This window comes from Alligator sinensis, unplaced genomic scaffold, assembly GCF_000455745.1.
Source record: "Alligator sinensis unplaced genomic scaffold, ASM45574v1 scaffold347_1, whole genome shotgun sequence".
NCBI lineage: Eukaryota > Metazoa > Chordata > Crocodylia > Alligatoridae > Alligator > Alligator sinensis.
This window is the reverse complement of record NW_005841922.1, coordinates 3,162,175-3,169,054: the sequence shown is the minus strand read 5'-3', so window position 1 is coordinate 3,169,054 and position 6,880 is coordinate 3,162,175.

The following is a 6,880-nucleotide window of genomic DNA, read 5'->3' as shown; positions in this document are numbered from 1 at the left end:
CAGGAATAAAACGCTCCAAAGTGAACAGTGGCTTTTTACACCTGTTTTGCACTCATGGGGAAGAGCAGATGTCAGGCAGTCACTAGACAGTAGAAATCAAGTCCCTGGGCACATCTACACATTCATTAATACTCCATAATTATGGCTTATTAAGTTTAGTACCTGTAATAACAGGAGAGCTAACGCATGCTTTTTGTGATGCTAATGCACAGTAGACTAATGCTACTGTGCGTAAGCATGTGTTTTGCCTGGTGCATTAACGTACAGTAGAATTAGCTGACTGCACATCTAGTGTCTTATGTTGATGCACCCCTTGGTTCTTAAATGGCGTTTAGAAAGTGTTATTGGCAGTAGTGGCCCTTAGAGACTAGGTTTCTGAAATGTGGTTAGAGTTTAATTTAGTAAAGCTTAAATGGGGATGGGTTCAAACCCAGATTCCATTTTGAGTATCATACTTAAGGAGCATCTGTATGGTTGGGTCTAAAGCATAGACTTCACCTGGATCTCATAGGTCTTTGAGTTCAGCCGGAGCCAATCTTTTTTGGCAGACATGCCATAGATTAGCCCCGTATCGTCCCTGAGTGCCACTCTGATCCTTTTTCCCTGCCCAATTTGCTGCTCTGCTTTATCCTCTTTGCCCTGCACTCTCCAACTAATCCACTGCTTTGCTTTCTTCTCCCTGTCCTATCTGCTGCGGTGCTGTCTGTCTCCTCCCTGATCTGGAGCGTGTCACATGCAGGAGCTACCCATACCACTTGTGACAACTGTACTGCAGGTTTGCCATGCCTATTTTAATCCAACCCGTACACAAAGTTCTTGTAGGAGATGAATCTGCAACCCCTGCTTCACAAGGCGGCTAGGCATATCCCTCACTTCAGTGCCATACCCGCATATACTGGTTATGATTTGCCTTTGGAATTAATTTTGGGATTGAACTGGGATGCAGGAGATCCAGGCTCAAGGACGAGATCTATCACAGGCTTTCTACTAGGATGGTCCTAATACAATCCACTTGTGATAATGGAAAAACCTGGGAGGCTCAAGGTTATGGGCTGCATGGTAATCAAACCCATCCCAGTTCGCTTTAGAAATGGAACAAAAGAATTGAGCCAACTCTCTCTTCAGAGTAGCAATAATCACTGCCCTGAGAAACTTGCTGACATGGTACGTATTTATATCAACTGCATTTTAGATGTGGTGGGGGTGATTCACTTCTCTACTGCCCTACCAGTAGGCTTGATGGAAGTAAGGCTAATTTAAGGACTACTTCAAGTGTGAAGTGATGCATGCTGTTAATTGAAAATTTCACTTAAGGGTGAGAAGCTGGCACTGGAGTGCCCTCATGGAGTGGCTTGTGCTTTCCTAAACTGAAACACTGCACTTGTAATACAATAATACTACAAACAGGAACCTGTTTAACACGCTTCACGCTGCTATTTTCTGCTTTTAAGCAGCAGGTCATACTGATCCATCTGCAAAACAAGTAGAAATACCCTGGCTGTTCCTTAGTTCTCTAATTCTTGCCTATCCCTTTCCACAACAGTTTCAGTCCCTCTCAGCTACAGGGAACATCCCCAACAAGCTAGACCTGATAGCAACAGGAAGACGAAGGAAAGAAAAGAGGACAAGGGGTTCCAACCCACCCTGAAATAATACTCGTTTCTCTTGGGTGAGACATGGGCTTTTCTTCCCCTATAAGGTCTGTGGAATAGCTCCAAGTTGCATTAAATTTAACACAGACTTTACTGGCTCTCTGTTAACTTGCACCCACTCAGCATCTGTTCCTGTTTTCTTTACCTTTATCTCCTTGCTGCCCTGCTAGGCCTTGGGCAAAAGTAGGCAGCTGCTCTTGAAGTATCCAGGCCCCATCTGTACCTCTGTCTCAGCTCTGCTACCGCTCCTCCTTTTTGGGCACTAGTAGGCTGCTGTGTTTGTACCTTCCTAGGCAGGCTCCAGCCATTAGTTTTGCTAGCACACTTAGAGCATGCATCTCCCTCTCTAGTCCTCCTTGTCAGCAATGGGATCCTGGAGCCCAGCTACCATAGGCCCCAAAACTAGAACGAGCCTTGTAGGACTCCCAGTCGCTGAACTACACCATTCCCAAATTGCCACCCGAATTTACTCCTGAGCGACGTGACACGGGAGCTGATACAGACTCTGGCAAAGGAATGCTAAACCAACACGTACTGCTTTATATAATACGAGGGACACAGATCTAGGCAAAACAATTCACCCCTGCCACAAGGTCCTCACACGTCTTGAGCATTCGCTGCAGGTTGGCACGATGTCGTGCCAAAGTTTCAATTACCTTCTGCTGCTTCCCACGCCTCCAGCTCATGGCTTCTCCCCTGAATTATAATGTGCCTTCTCTAATGCCTGCAGCCCGGTTCCCTCAACTTTGGCACATCAGACAACCAGAAAGTCCTTTTTTCCATGCCTCCTGCTTCAGGAAGCTTGCCCCATTTTTCAAACTTCTCTGCTTCTCTGTTTTGAAGTCTCTACCAACAGCTTGGTTCCTTCTGTTCCTTGACATTCACAGACAAGATGGTTGCACACTCCCGGTTGCTCTGACCTCTTCATTTGTTGAAAGTTGTCGATAACCTCCTAATTCAAAGGTCAGGAAGCAGACACAAATCCATTCCTCAGGATGTGCCTTTGGTGTGAAGTTAACTCCTTGCAACCAGCTAGGTAGTAGACTCATAAGAATGCAGTGTGAATCTAGTCTAACTCACTGCTTCGTACACCTAGATTATCCCTGACAAACGTTTGCTTGTGAAAATAAGCTTCCTGGAACTCAAGGCTGTGTCATCTATCCTCGTATACTGAACCACATATGTTGGGGCTTAAATAGTTACATTGCTCTTAACACATAATTTTAAAATACTCTCAGAGCTGCACAAAAAGTATGTAGTTATATACAAAACACTATATTTAGAGAATACTGAGGTTGCAACATGAACCACTGAAAAATTGAGAAATGTAAGGATTAAGGTTGCCTGTAAAATATGAGGGATCTGCCCCATGTACTTGATCACACCGGGCACCCATAAAAGTGTAGGGAGCCTGCTCTGATGTGCTGTAACTATGGCTTGTCAGAGCAGACTTGATTAATTGGAATGGGCTTCCAAGGGAGGAGGTGCTTCCCCCTACTTTGGAGGTGAGGTGTTCAAGAAGAGATTAGACAAGCACCTAGCTGGGGTTACTTAACCCCAGCGCTGTTTCCTGCCTAGAGCAGGGGGTCAGACTTGATGATCTACAAGGTCCCTTATGACCCTAGAAATCTATGAAATCTATGGGCTTTCGTTAACGCACACTCACCACCATTTTTCAGTAAGGGGATGTTGATACACGCCTTCCCCCCACTCCCAGAGCATGTGTATAAATGTCCATGCTGTCTTTTTGTCAGAACCCAATCCGATCTCATTGAATGCATAGGATGGATATTGCTAACTTCAGTGAGTCTCTATGCAATATACTGTTTTATCCCTACTGCTCTATGTGTGGCTGTAGGCTTTTACTGCACATTATTAAAACTAAATTCTGAAGCCAGAATTACAGATTTCCTCAGGGGCTTCTCTGATATTTATTGCTATTGGCGTTCCATAGACACAGAAGAGACTTATTTCCACAACACCCAATGAGAGATTGGGCTGCTACCTCCAGTTTGAGATGTCTACGCTCTAGGACCTGATTGTCCAGAGTATTTAGCATTATGTGCCACCTTTATATGTTCTGAGCACCACTCCCAGTGATTTCCAATAGACCTGTGAATACTAAGCACTTCTGCAATCCAGGCCTCCATGCTCTTAGTTGGGGGTACAGCTATGCTGCCAGGTAGGGTTAAAGCAATTCTCAAGTTCATGGCCATCAGCTGTGGACACTGAAACAGTTTGTATGTGACCCCAGGCAGCATCCCTGCACCGCTCTGAAAGCTCTGCTGTTCTTCAGGCTCTCAGTGAGCCTGGACTTCTCTGCAGGGCTTGGAACTTGCTAAGGCACTGGAGGCACAGGCCTGATAACAACACTCCCATAGCTCCCTGTCCCTGCCTACCCATCAGCACTGCCTGTAATTAAAGCCAAGTAAATGGCAAGTATCCATTGGAGGACTCCTCTGTCAGATCATTAAGAGAAACTTGGTGCTTTCTTTGCTGAGCTCCAGGGAATGTCCAAAACTAACCCTTGGTTTAGGTCTCTCTCTCCCCTAGTCTCAGAAGCGCCCTGCTGGTGAGCCTTCCTGGTTGTTTCCCTTCACTTTTTATGATTCGCATCATGGGTACTGAGGGTGGCCCCAAGTACCAGCAGGCAAAGCTTGTGAGCAGGGTGATTAGGGCATTCACAGAGAAGAACAAGCAGAAAACGAGGAACCCTCCCCAGTAGACAGTCTCTCCCACTGTTCTGCCCTTGCTCCTTTTAACCCCTGTACTTCCAGCTGTGGCCAGCTGAGCCAGGCCCCTGTCGCTGCCACTGAGGAGGGCTGGCACTGGGCATGTATCAGGCCAGGGGAACAAACCTTGACTAAGCAAGAATGCTCTGTGGCTGTGGACACATTTCCACTCCGCTGTCAGCCTTTGGGCAGGCTTCCTCTACGGGAGGAATTTAACATGTAACTTGGAATTCAAGGTGTATTTTGTTTAAAAGCGCTCTGGTTATCAAGCCACAAAGACAGTTTTGCCTTCCTGCTGTGTCTTCTCATTATTCATGCCTCTCTTAACCTTTGTGTTATGCTGCTAATTTTTTCAGCAGAGGTTTTATATTTCCTTCCAAATCATTCATAGACATGTCTAGTAATATCAGTCCTAAGCCAAATTATTGTGAAATCCCTCCAGAGCCATCTATCCTAATTTCTTATGCTCATTTCTGAAAAAAACGAAAACTAGAGAAAGATCTGTTTCAAGTACTTAATATCGACATGCATCCTGCCCCAGCCTACTACAGATGGTGGGACTATGTGCAAAAAGGAACGCAAGATTCATGGGACTAGAGAAAAAAGAGGAAGAGCAAAGTGGGGGCAGCAGTCACTGTGGCCTGGGAGTCAGAATATGCAGGAGAGAAACTCTCAGTCATCACTGACCCAACAATTCAGGCTTCTCAGCACTGAGAGCTGCACGAGGATCTGAAGGGGAGACTCTCCAAACCACACACACACGTTAGGTAGTGTTGATCATCCTCCAAGGACCAGGACAGTGTTGGTCCCAGCAGCCTTACCTGGGGTCCTGGGAAGCTGCAGCCACAGTGCTTCTGCAGCTGGGAGTGTGGCTCCGGCAGGCCAGGCTCGAGTGTTGGGCAGCACACGCTGCAGCTATATGCACCACTGCATTTTTCCGCAGGTTTTTTTTGTTACCCCAGGATCTCCTGGGAAAAGACGGTTCTGCAGCACCACATACTGCATGGCTGCATTCGTCTGGATGCAGCCAGGGAGGCTGTGGGGCAAATGGCACGCCTGCAAGAATGCTAGCTGAACCAAAGGCCAGCAGCCCAGCCACGTACAAGCTCAGCAGACAGTTTCAAAGCCTCAGCATATTTCTATACAGAGCTGATCTATGGAGCTCTTGAGATAAAGATGCCTTCTTTAACACTATCTTACAACATTTCATAATTCATCTCATAATCCTTGCTTATACTCTGCTTTATTTGAAAAAGCATGCATACCTTTAAAATTCAAGCACTACAAGGCATTTTAATGTAGCTATCAGAAGGTCACCCTCCCTACAATACCTCTAAAAAAAATTTTTAAAAGCAGCCAACAGAAGGGTGTAGGTAAAGGGGAATTTAATTTGGTGTGGGGAAAGGGGAATTCTGCACACTTGCTGCTAGGAGTTCTATGCTGGGAGCCTGGGATTGAGCTTCAGCATTTGAAATACTAAATATACTGAATTCAGGATGGACCAACATAAAGCAACTCACTTTATTTTATTCAGTGGGAAACCTGCATTTAAATCAGGGTTTCCATTTGTACTCTGGTTATTTTCTAAAGAAAGCTACATCAACTAATAAAAATGCACTTGGTAAAACATTTTGATTTACAACTAAATACTGTAAAGCCTTTACATTAAAATTGGTACATCACTCATTGCTAGGAGGGTTCACTATGTACCAGAGATTCCCAAAGTTTTTGTTCGCAGTGGGTCCCTTAACAGGTGGGACATCACCCTGGGAACTTCATAATGAAATGAATTGCAATGAAGATATACTTTTATAGTCAACAGATGGAATACACTACGCCTTGAATAGACAGTTACAATAAGAGGAATCCAGAATCTTAATTCAATGTTGAGCAGGTTGTTACGCAGCTGACTTCTTACATTAGGCCAGCCTGACATTCAGTATGTTGGCATCTATTCAGATGGGGGCACTGGGGAGGGAAAGCAACGTTCCCTACTGAGTTACAAGGACACCAAGTCAGCTTCAGCAGTGAATCACATGACTGCTGTTAAGGTTTATCCGTTACTACGGAACAGAAATATTAGAAAACTGATATTTTTAACAGTTTCTTTGCCTCTGTTTTCTTGAACAGGGACCGGGATATCCCACCTACCAGCGGTAGGGACAATCTTGGGGATAGCTCTATCAAGCCTTCAGTCAGCGGAGGTGTAGTTAGGGATCTTATGGAAGGGCTAGACATTTTTAAATCCGCAGGTCCAGATGCCCTCCACCCAAGGGTGTTGAGGGAGCGGGGAGGGGTCATCGCGAAGCCTTTCGCCCGGCTGTATGAGCATTCGTGGTCATCTGGCCAGGTGCCGGGGGAATGGAAACTGGCTAATGTGGTCCCTATTTTCAAGAAGGGGAGGAAGGAGGACCCAAGTAATTATAGGCCTGTAAGCCTCACCTCGGTGCTCGGGAAGCTCTTGGAGAGGATCATCAAGGAGCATATCTGTGGGGG